This window comes from Rhinopithecus roxellana, chromosome 8 (genome assembly GCF_007565055.1).
Source record: "Rhinopithecus roxellana isolate Shanxi Qingling chromosome 8, ASM756505v1, whole genome shotgun sequence".
Classification (NCBI taxonomy): domain Eukaryota; kingdom Metazoa; phylum Chordata; class Mammalia; order Primates; family Cercopithecidae; genus Rhinopithecus; species Rhinopithecus roxellana.
The window spans coordinates 129,138,754-129,151,456 of NC_044556.1; the positions used below are offsets into that span (position 1 = coordinate 129,138,754).

The 12,703-nt window shown below is 41.1% G+C and overlaps 1 protein-coding gene and 1 pseudogene across 4 annotated transcripts in view; one reads left to right on the top strand and one right to left on the bottom strand.

The window, feature by feature from the left end:
- The window catches only part of ABL2 (ABL proto-oncogene 2, non-receptor tyrosine kinase), a 133,996-nt gene that overhangs the window by 77,784 nt on the left and 43,509 nt on the right, over nt 1–12,703 (bottom strand). The window lies entirely within an intron of this gene.
- Nucleotides 7,887–9,028, top strand: LOC104672007 (annotated as a pseudogene).

Genomic DNA, 12,703 nt, shown 5'->3' on the forward strand with positions numbered 1-12,703 from the left:
TAGTTAAGACTATCTCACCTTGGGAGCTGAAGGCAAATATCTGGCATATTCAAGTGCTATTCAAGAAAACAAAAATAATAAGGCTTTTATTAGCAGCAGTCAGTATTCATTTTTAGTGTTGTTACATATTCTTTTTTTTTTTCCCTTCAGACAGATTCTTATTCTGTCACCCAGGCTGGAGTACAGATCCTGACTCACTGTAACCTCCACCTCCCAGGTTCAAGCAATTCTCCTGCCTCAGCCTCCCAAGTAGCTGGGACTACAGGTGCCCGCCACCATGCCTGGCTAATTTTTGTATTTTTAGTAGAGACGGGGTTTCGCCATGTTGGTCTGGCTGGTCTTGAACTCCTGACCTCAGGTGATCCACCCACCTCGGCCTCCCAAAGTGCTGGGATTACAGGCGTGAGCCAACATGCACAGCCGAGAGTTGTTACATTTTCTTATCCTAAGATAACTATAAACAGGTATACTTTTTAAGAAATAAAACTTTGTTTTTGATGTCTAATACTTAAGAGAGTGAATGAATCAACAGAAGAAGATTTAACACCCTAGCCTAGGAGAGATGAGCAAGTGAGGAGCAGGTTCCTATTTCTGACAAGGAGAACAGGGATTAAAAACAATATGAGAAATAAACAAAAAACAAGCCAACAAACACTATCAGACCACTGAACCCTAGTTGCAAGCCAGGCTTCTACACTAAGCATCCTGATTATTCCAAAGATGCCCAGAGATTCAACCCAGCCCTTCTGGCCTCTGCCAAAGAAGCACAGAAACAGCCAAGACAAGTTCCAAGAATAGTCGTGCCATACCATCCCCCTCCAACTACAGTCATCCTCAGGGAGGCTGTTTCTGGGAGCATCTTGCCCTGGGACTAACGGCAGAATTCAGAAGGGCAGTCAGTTGTTACTACTGTTTCCTTCCTTATCCAACAAAACTTCAAGAAACAGTAGATTAAGGAACCTGGGATTTAACCGCAATTAATTCATTTAATTGGGGGTGGTAAAACAGTTACCTCTTTTGTAAATCTAGCATTTCAGGGACTATCTGGGAAACCACAGGCGCCAAAATCAACTTTTAAAATACTTAAGAATAAAAAGTAGACAGTCCTTTCCTGCAAAGTTAGAGAGACTATGCATTAAGAGGTTATGAAACCAGTAAAAGTAGCTTTCTGGTTGGAGAATAAGAACTTCTCATACCTCAGTCATCAGTAACCAAGGGAAAAACTGCTATTAAAACTTCTTTTCCTTAATGAATTATGGTCCATTTGGGCATCATAGACTTCTAATAGAATACCCACAATATGGGATCCAAGACTCTGGTCTCCCTACTCATTGTATGTATAAAACATTCTGCTATGTATTTAAAGTGCTATGCAAATATGCCTACACTAATATTTCTGCAGGGATATAATCCATATAAAATGGAATACACAAATTTTGGTAATAAAAGGTTCAAGTTCCAACATGCCAAAATTCTACTGAAAGTAACAACTATATTAAAGCTTGTACTGGCCAGATGCAGCAGCTCATGCCTGTAATCCCAGCACTTTGGGAGGCTGAGGCACATAGATCACATGAGATAAGGAGTTCGAGACCAGCCTGGCCAACATGGTGAAACCCTGTCTGTACTAAAAACACAATTAGCTGGGTGTGGTAGCATGCATCTGCAGTCCCAGCTACTTGAGAGGCTGAGGTAAGAGGATTGCTTGCTTGAACCTGGGAGGTGGAGGTTGCAGTGAGCCGAGATCCCACCACTGCATTCCAGACTGGGTGACAGAGAAAGACGGTGCCTCAAAAAAAAATTGTTTGTGTAAGAAATCTTTCGAGTACGCAGATTCATGCTCCAAAAATCCAAGGCATTTTTAGTAAGCTTATAGTGTCCTTGTTCACTGTTTCAACTAAATGACCTTATAACTAAAATTAGGAACAGAGAGAATAAAAAAACTTAAGGCAAAATATCAAGATCTAGACTTTAAAAAGGAAGAACAGGCCAGATGCGGTGGCTCAAGCCTGTAATCCCAGCACTTTGGGAGGCCGAGACGGGTGGATCAAGAGGTCAGGAGATCAAGACCATCCTGGCTAACACGGTGAAACCCCGTCTCTACTAAAAAAATACAAAAAACTAGCCGGGCAAGGTGGCAGGCGCCTGTAGTCCCAGCTACTCGGGAGGCTGAGGCAGGAGAATGGCGTGAACCCGGGAGGCGGAGCTTGCAGTGAGCTGAGATCCGGCCACTGCACTCCAGCCTGGGCCACAGAGCGAGACTTCGCCTCAAAAATAAATAAATAAATAAATAAATAAAATAAAACCAAATAAAATAAAATAAAAAGAACATAGGGCGGGCATGGTGGCTCCTGCCTGTAATCCCAGCACTTTGGGAGGCCAAGGCAGGTGGATCACTTGAGGCCAGGAGTTCGAGACAAGCCTGGCCAACACGGTAAAACCCCGTCTCTACTAAAAATACAGCTGGGCACGGTGGCTCAAGCCTGTAATCCCAGTACTTTGGGAGGCTGAGACGGGCGGATCACAAGGTCAGGAGATTGAGACCATCCTGGCTAACCCGGTAAAACCCCATCTCTACTAAAAAATACAAAAAACTAGCCGGGTGAGGTGGCGGGTGCCTGTAGTCCCAGCTACTCAGGAGGCTGAGGCAGGAGAATGGCGTAAACCCGGGAGGCGGAGCTTGCAGTGAGCTGAGATCCGGCCACTGCACTCCAGCCTGGGTGACAGAGCGAGACTCTATCTCAAAAAAATAAAAATAAAAATACAAAAATTAGCTGGGTGTGGTGGGCTGGGTGGGTGGGGGTGGGGGGTGTGCCTGTAATCCCAGCTACTTGGGAGGCTGAAGTAGAAGAACTGCTTGAACCCGGGAGGTGGAGGTTGCAGTGAGCTGAGGAGCCACGATCATGCCACTGCACTCCAGCCTGGGCAACAGAGGAAGACTCTGTCTCAAGAAAAAGAAGAACATCTAAAATAAAGCCTTCTTATAGGAACAAATAATGTTAATACCCACTGACTAAGTCACTAAATCTGAGGAATACCCAGATTACATAACTTTTGACGTCAGAGTATAAAAGAAAAGGAGCATTGATAAAACAGTGGAAATTAGGAAACACGACTACATTAACCATAGTTACATCCTAAGTAGGAATACAATTTAATGAGTCACCAGTTTAAAATGTGCAAAACTCAGACCTAGAAGGGTAAGGCTTATATAATGTTGTCCAATTATTTAAAGTGCTCAGATAATTCCTCCACATGAGGATTAACTCTGCAATTCTAAGCTTCCTACCCAATGTCCCAATCTCATAATAGAAAATCACATTATACTAATTATGATTATCATGATTTATACTCATTGGAATACTGATTATTTCACAAGTCAAGTGTCTAAGCAATTTGGACCTTGAAAAGGCAAGAAAATAAAATTTAAAAGCCAGGGATATTCAATATATAACATTATATAATGTAAATATTAGGAACCAAGAGCAACAGCTATCTTATCTATCTATTTTTCTGTAACAGAAAGTACCTAGGAAGAACAGGCCCAGAGTTAGGGGGTACTAAGATAAGTAAGACATGGTCCCTGGCCCTCAAGAACCTCATGTACTGATATGGTAAAAACAAAAAAGTAAATCAGCTATTATAATACAGAGATATGGCCTGAATGTTTCTGGTATCATATAGCAAGAGTGTCTACTAGTATAGACAAAAGCAGAGAAGGCCTCTTGAAAGAGGATTCTTGGCCTGAGTCTTAAAGGAAACTCAAGAATTAGCCATTGAATAAAAGCAGGTTAGCATATAAAATAGTACAACTGTGATATATATTAATACTATATTCATTCATTCAAGAAATATTTCTTGGCTGGGCATAGTGGCTTATGCTTGTAATCCCAGGACTTTGGGAGGCCGAAGCAGGAGGGTGGCTTGAGGTCAGGGGTTCAAGACCAGCCTGCACAACATGGTGAAACCCTGTCTCTCCTAAAAATACAAAAAATAAAAATAAAAATTAGCCAGGTGTGGTGGCACATGCCTGTAGTCCCAGTTACCTGGGAGGCTGAGGTGGGAGGATCACTTGAGCCTAGGGAGGTGGAGGTTGAGGCTGTAGTGAGCCATGCACTCCAGCCTGGGTACTGCACTCCAGCCTGGGTGACAGAGTGAGACCCTGTCTCAAAAAAAAGGGGGGGGGGAATACTTCTGGACCACCTACTGTATGCCAGAGACAGGCCATATTTACAGGCCCACCCACCTGTACTTTAGCATGGCTACAGCCTCAGGAGCTGGATGAGATTGGGAATGCACCAAATTATGAAAGCCTTGGATGCTCTGTTAAGGAGTTTGGACCTCGCTCTAAAGATGGTAAGAAATCAATAAAAGCTAGTAAGCAAGGAAGCAAAAAGATCAGAGTTGTATACTCCCTGACTCAGGCTTTCTTATACGTTCCCTCTGAGGAGCTGCCATGAAGGCTCCAGAGGAGAGGAGGGAGCTGATATGCCCCATGTTTCACAGATACTGCATGAGACTCTGCTGCTAAGGCCTACCACCTCTCTACCCCCATGTTCTATCATCAGACTTCACTAGTGGAATAAAAAGGTCCAGTACCAGTAGTAGCTGGAAACAGAAAAGTAACAGAGAAGAAAGAGAGTTCCTGTGGTCAAGGTGCATAAGGGTCACCTCCAGGGAACTATTCATACTTTAAACAGAATATTATACCAACAAAATAATACTAGAGGATATTAAAACATCTGATAACAAAGTAAATTTTATGTTGTGTGTATTTTATCACAATTTAAAATAATTTTTTAAAAGAAAAAAACTATCTGAAATTTAGGTGAAACATTTTTCTATTCTGTCATTTTAAATGATAAAGATCAGTTCAGAGTATATTTAATAATAATTCCCCCATTCTTCCTTCACATTTAAAGAATTCTTCCAAGTCCACCCCCTACCACAAAGCTAAATGTGCAAAAATGCAAAAAGTGTGATAATTATTTAATTGGGGGAGAGAAGAGAATCATGTCCCAAATGGACAACATCCAATAACCAACTATCCTTGAGACTTGCAATGGTACAAACTGACACCAAAAAGAATGCACATGGATTTGGACACATTCTGACAGTACAGCTGTCTGTCCAGGCATGCTGCTGAAAGAACAGTACATTCCTCCTTGTTCCATCCTCCACCCACCTTAAGCCCCATTATGAAAGGCAGTCTAAACAAAACTGTCATATTTAAGCCTCTAATACATGTGTGTTTTCAATAAGACCAGCTAGGTAAAAATAGTGGCAGTAAACCCCTCCAACACTGCCCTAAGATTAAGAGTCTGAAGATTTCTGAAGAGGAAAATAATTTTGGTAATGTATACTTATTTGTCAAAAGTTTTGACTTGAGATTGCAATCTAGGTGCAAAGATAGGGAAATAAGTTACTAACTTTCAGAAAACTGATACAGTATGGTAGAGGAGTGAGTACCGAGAATCAGAATAATGGGGTCTGAGTCCTACATAGCTAACCTATCGGCAGCTTTGTGACCTTGGGAAAACTGCCCAACCTCTCTGAGCTTCAGTTTTCTCATCTATGAAACAAGATTAATGATGCTTACACCATCTATATCATGGTGTTGCTGTGAAAAGCAAAGAGCTAAATGTAATCCTAAATCAGCACACTCTAATGCACCCACTCAATAATCTCAATTTCATGCAACTCTTTTTGAATACCATTTTATATTTCCAGTTCATCCTTTCTAATACATAAATTAATATAATCTTGTGACCCCACCAGATCTCCCATCTACTGACCACTGTCTTTGAACTATCTTTTCTTAATTTTTGTTTTATTTTTATTTTTGAGACAGAGTCTCACTCTGTCGCCTGGGTTGGAATGCAACGGCATGATCTCGGCTCACTGCAACTTCTGCCTCCCGGGTTCAAGCAATTCTCCCGCCTCAACCTCCCGAGTACCTGGGACTATAGGCATGTGCCACCATGCCCGGCTGATTTTTTTTTTTTTGTATTTTTAGTAGAGATGAGGTTTCACCATGTTGACCAGGATGGTCTTGATCTCCTGACCTTGTGATCCGCCTGCCTCGGCCTCCCAAAGTCCTGTGATTACAGGCACATCTGGCCTATCTTCAAACTCTCTTTTCACTGTTCCTCACCCTGTGAAGTCCTCTCCTCTCCTTACCAGCTTAAGTTCCATAGTCCATCATTATAATCACTCGCTCCTCTATCACTTGGACATACTCACTTTGCAGAACCACAAGCCGGGTAAATTCAACTATTCTCCTACTCCTAAAGTGAAGGTGGCTGGAGAAAGAAAGCACAAAACCAAGCTGACTGGCCTCACTTTTAACTCAGAACCTTTAGCCTCAAATGAGCCCTTAACACTGCCTGGTGATCATACTATATTTCTCTAGTCCATTCGCTTTCCCACTTTTCTAGACAATTATATGCTCTCCTCTCTTTTCAAACTCCTAATAGCTTCCTTTCTTACTAAGCCAATGACCTGGCTTAGAAAATTAAAGTTGGCTTAGAAGATTAAAGTAATCAGAGAAGATCTTCCAGGGTATTTGACGTTCTGTTTCTGAGCTGTTTCACTTAAGATAATGGCTTCCAGTTCCATCCATGTTGCCAAAACAGACATGATTTCATTCATTTTTATAGCTGAACAGTATTCCACTGTATATAGATATCACATTTTCATTATCTGTTTATCCTTTGATAGACACTCATAAACCTTTTAATCTTAATCGCCAGCTTTATGGTTGTGTTTATTGTTTTATTATTTTGATTTAACATTTTGCATATTTAAATTTATTTAGGAGAGTTAAGTATGCATTGTTAGCAGAAACTTTTTTGGTTAACAGCTTATAGACTTATTAATTTTAACAAGAAGGACCAGTTTGGCTTTGTAGGATATCTGATTTACAGAATATTTTAGGATATTAGGAATATTTTAGGATATATATATATATATTTTTTTTTTTAGGTACAGAAAACTGGAAATGGACTGTCATAGTATTGCTGGTAAGAATCACTGGGGCTCTTGATTTAACAAATAACTAAGTTTATTTTTTTTTCTTTTGAGACAGTATCTCACTCTGTCACCCAGGCCAGGGTGCAGTGAAGTGGCAAGATCACGGCTAACTGCAGCCTCGATCTCCTGGCCTCAAATGATCTCCTACTCAGCCTCCCAAATAGAGAACTGCATGTTCTCACAAGTGGAAGCTAAATAATGTGTACACATGGACATAAAGTGTAGAATAGGACACTGGAGACTCAGAGGGTGGGGCAGGGGTGAGGGATGAGAAATTACTTAATGCATATGACTTATACTATTCAGGTGATGGTCCCACTAAAAGCCCAGACTTCACCACGACATAACAAAACTGTACTTGTACCACTTAAATTTATAACAACCACAAAAACATTAGAAAGTTTAAATAAATATGTATCCCTAGAAAGTACAGGTTGATTTTCACTTAAAGGAAGACAGTCACAAGGCTGTTAACCTTCTCAACAAGAAGAGTGCATCTTTCTATGTATGCATAAAGCACTCACCTCAGGTCAATTAATCACAAAGCAACAATCTAACAAAAAAAGATAATTCCTGTCTTTGTTCATGTAAAACTGAAATGATAAAAAAAAAAAAATTATAATACAAACGTAAGTTAAAACGTTGTAGAACACTAAACCAGAAGCCAGAAGACCAAAGTTCTGGTCTTTTCTCTGCCATAACTAGATATGGGAATTTTACTGTGTTTCCATTTCTTCATCTGTAAAATTAGGGAGCAGGGGAAAAGATCACTCTAAAATTATTTCAGAGTTTTCTGAGCTTCTTCCTGACAAGCAAGGAAACTTGTGGTCTGATTCTCGAACTTTCCTAGCAGCATGGCCCCTAAATGCCAGTCTCCACTCCCGCCTCAAAAGAAGAAACCATGAACATCTCCTGTTCTGAGACTGGAAGAGACATCATTAGCCTCTCTAGACTTGCCGAAGAAGAGAGAAAAAGAACAGCAGGAAGCAACTGAACATATTGATGAAGTACAAAATGAAATAAACAGGCTTAATGAACTGAGGGAGGAGATTTTGAAAGCAGACCAGAAAATAAACTCTGTCAACCATTTTTTTCAGAAGAGGTGGGAATTTATCGCCAAAATTCCAAGTTTTGGGGTTACGTTTGTCAACCATCCTCAAGTGCTGTGCTGCTTAGGGAGAAGGACGAAGAGGGACTGCATTATCTGACCAAAGCTGAAGTGACAGAATTTGAAGATACTAAGTCAGGTTACAGAATAGACTTTTAGTTTGACGAAAATCCTTCCTTTGAAAATAAAGTTCTCTTCAAAGAACTTCATCTGAATGAGAGTGGTATTCCATCTGAATACTGAAAATACTGAATACTGAAAATACAAAGTCCACTGAAATCAAATGGAATCTGGAAAGGATGTGGTGAAACATTCAAATCAAACACAGAATAAAGCCAGCTGTCGCCCGGGCTGGAGTGCAGTGGCCGGATCTCAGCTCACTGCAAGCTCCGCCTCCCGGGTTTATGCCATTCTCCTGCCTCAGCCTCCCGAGTAGCTGGGACTACAGGCGCCCGCCACCTCGCCCGGCTAGTTTTTTTGTATTTTTAGTAGAGACGGGGTTTCACCATGTTAGCCAGGATGGTCTCGATCTCCTGACCTTGTGATCCGCCCGTCTCGGCCTCCCAAAGTGCTGGGATTACAGGCTTGAGCCACCGCGCCCGGCCCAGAGAGCTTCTTTACCTGGTTTACTGACCATTCTGATGCGGGTGCTGATGAGTTAGGAGAGGTCATCAAAGATGACACTTGTCCCATCCCATTACAGTACTACTTGGTTCCCGATATGGATGATGAACGAGGAGGAGGAGAGGAGAAGGAGAAGAGGAAGAGGAGGAAGAGGAGGAGGAGGAGGAAGAAGGATTAGAAGATATTGAAGAAGGGGATGAGGAAGAAGATGAAGATGATGATGAAGGGGAGGAAAGAGAGTAGGATGAAGGAGAAGATGACTAATAGAACACTGATGGATTCAATCTTTTTAAAATTTTCTCCAGTCCCTGGGAGCAAGTTGCAGTCTTTTTTTTTTCCCCTCTTGGGGCTCACTTGCCCTGCTCTTAGGGTCTCTTTTCTCTACACCATGGTTCTCAACTTATTTGGGGGGTGAATACCTTGAGCAGAATATTATGGGATAAGAGATAAGAGTCTCTACCCCTTTCTGTTCATTTTTATCCCTTCCTGTCTGAACAAAAACTGTATGGAATCACCACCACCGAGCTCTGTTGGAAAAAAGAAAAACCTGCTCCCTTCACTCTTCTGGAACCTGGATGGTGCTAGGCCCCCGTGTGGTAGTGCACAGAATTCTAGTTCCTTTCCTCCTTTCTCTGTACACTGGACTCAGAGAGTACACTGTGTCTCTATGTGAATATGGACAGTTAGCATTTACCAATATGCATCTGTCTACTTTCTCTTATTTAAAAAGGGGAAAGAGGCCGGGCGCGGTGGCTCAAGCCTGTAATCCCACACGAGGTCAGGAGATCGAGACCATCTCGGCTAACACGGTGAAACCCCGTCTCTACTAAAAAATACAAAAAACTAGCCGGGCGAGGTGGTGGGCGCCTGTAGTCCCAGCTACTCGGGAGGCTGAGGCAGGAGAATGGCATGAACCTGGGAGGCGGAGCTTGCAGTGAGCTGAGATCCGGCCACTGCACTCCAGCCTGGGCGACAGAGCGAGACTCCGTCTCATAAATAAATAAATAAATAAATAAGGGAAAGAAAACTCTAAAAAATGGGGTTAGAGAAGGTCAGCAAAGTGTGGGTTTGAGATAGTTGGGTGGGTTAAGCGGGCATTTTGACAACATGGCTTCTCTTTTGGCACGTTAAATTGAGATGTCTGACACAAATCCTTGCAGTTTAAGGTAATACTTTTAAAATTAATTCTCTCCTAATGATGACTTGAGCCCTGCCACTCAATGGAAGAATCGGCAAAACCTGTAGAATCTTACTTGGAATTGACATTCTCTATTGTAATTTTCATCCTGTTTATTTTTTAAATTTTTCTTCTTGTTTCACTGGAAAGGAAAGATGATGCTCAGTTTTAAAAGTTAAAAGTGTACAAGTTACTTTGTATAAGTTGCTTTGTTATAAAACTAAATGTGTTCACAATGGAAAAAATTTTTTTCAGCTCAAACATCTTACGATTCCATGACCCAAAGTGAGGTATGTCATATTACGTTTTCTTATTTTAAATAGAAATTAAAAGTACATAAGTTTGAGTTAAAGGTAGCATTATATTGTTTTTGACTAAAAGAGGTAGCTGTACATTCGTTATTTTATTAGCGATAATAAAAACTCATGGAGAGATATAACGAGAATTTAATAATAAGAATATACAATGCTTTCCCTGGATAAAGTTACTTCTGTAATACTATTTTTTTAATTTAAAAAATTACCTTCTAAACCATTAACTTGAAATACTTAATAGCTACTTTTATAAGTCCCATTTTAGGAAGCCTAGACAAGCAAACCAAATTAATAGAAATTGAGAGTAGAGAAAATTAGCAATGGGCCAGGTGCAGTGGCTCACACCTGTAATCCCAGTACTTTGGGAGGCTCAGGTGGGGAGATCACTTAAGGCCAGGAGTTTGAGACCAGCCCGGACAACATGATAAAACCCTGTTTCTACTAAAAATACAAAAAAATTAGCTAGGTATGGTGGGGCATGTCTATAATCCCAGCTACTCGGGAGGCTGAGGCAGGAGAATCGCCTGAACCTGGGAGGCGGAGGTTACAGTGAGGCGAGATCGCACCACTGCACTCCGGCCTGGGTGACAGAGGGAGACTCTGTCTTTAAAAAAAAAAAAAAAAAAAAAAATCAGCAATGCCCTCTTCTGGGCTACAACTACTTAATGAGTAATATATACAAGCCTTGGAACTTACTTCACAATTCTTTTTGAGCATGTGTGCATAGGTTTATCAGCCATTTCAACTTCTTTTTTGTTTTTTGTTTTTTTGAGACGGAGTTTCACTCTCGTTGCCCAGGCTGGAGTGCAATGGCGTGATCTTGGCTCACTGAAATCTCCGCTTCCTGAGTTCAAGTGATTCTCCTGCCTCAGCCTCCCAAGTAGCTGGGACTACAGGCGCCCACCACCATGCCCAGCTAATTTTTTTTTGTATTTTTAGTAGAGACGGGGTTTCACCATGTTGCTCAGGCTCGTCTCAAATTCCTGACCTCAGATGATCCACCCGCCTCAGCCTCCCAAAGTGTTGGGATTACAGGGGTGAGCCACCACACCTGGCCTCAACTTCTTTCTTAAACCTGACTGGATCCAGCAAATATTTATTTAAAGTATTGTCAATATGGCGGGCTTTCCCTTTAACTTTCATTTCCTATTTCTCTTCTGCTTCCAAAACTATTTATTTATTTACAGAGTCTCGTTATGTCACCCAGGCTGGAGTGCAGTGGTGCAACCTAGGCTCACTGCAACCTCTGCCCCCCAGGTTCAAGCAATTCTTATGCCTCAGCCTCCTAAGCAGCTGGGACAACAGGTGCATGCCACCATGCCTGGCTAATTTTTGTATTTTTAGTAGAGACTGGGCTGCGCCATGTTGGCCAGGCTGGTCTCGAACTCTTGACTGCAAGTGATCCGCCTGCCCCCACAAAGTGCTGGGATTACTGTAGTGAGCCACCACGCCCGGCCCCATTACCATTTATATTTTAGCGTACTTTGCAGTGTCCACTTTGGTTTTCCATTTTCTACATCTTTACCATGTCTGGTCTCTCTGTCTCTCTTACATATGATTTCATTTCTGACTCAAGGGACTTCATTCACCCAGTTAGGTATCAGGAGTTCTGAGATCCTCAAATTTCAGATTTCCCATGTTCCACCTCCTTTCTGCAATACCAGATGTAGCAGGTTTGCTAGCAAATTCAAACACATTATTCTGTCAGTTAAAACTTTCCAAGTTGACATTTTTATTTTCCATTTATTTTCATCACTAGCAACTAGGTTGCTTAAAGTCTAAGGATTTTGCCTTTTAAATACTTTCTAGCACTTTGATATACATTGGAGAAACCAAGGAAGTTTCAAATTCAAAATGTCATCTAGTCAAAATGGAGAGGAAAAAATAGCACCCAATATTTAATTTGTCAAAACTGTGCAACACAGCCTTTTTTGGAAGGCCTAAGAAAAAAAATTATTGTATGCTATAATATAACTATAAAAGGTACTGGAGTTTCTTTGGGGAATTTTACCATATTTCTTGAAATACGGGATCTGTACAAATTTGAATCCCTCTAGAGTTTTAACTATAATTCCTAAAGTTATCATTTATAAATATAAATGTTCATTATGAATTCATTTTTACTTCTTAACTCTATTCCTCAAGAGGTAAAAATCAAATCTAGGGGAAAAATAATACTAACTAAATTTGATAAAGCTCACTGTATCTAGTACAGTGTTGTATACTCTATGACCATTTCAGAGTCATAACTAATCTCTCTGCTTTCACCCATGCCCCCCAGAGTTTACTCTCCACAAAGCAGCTAGACTGAACCCTATAAATCTAAACTCTCCAAAAGATTCCCATCCCACTCAGAATAAAATCCTCCTTCCTTATTATGGTATACAAACCCTACATAACCAGTCATCAGCAATCCCCATCACTACTCCCACACAATTCTTTTACTTT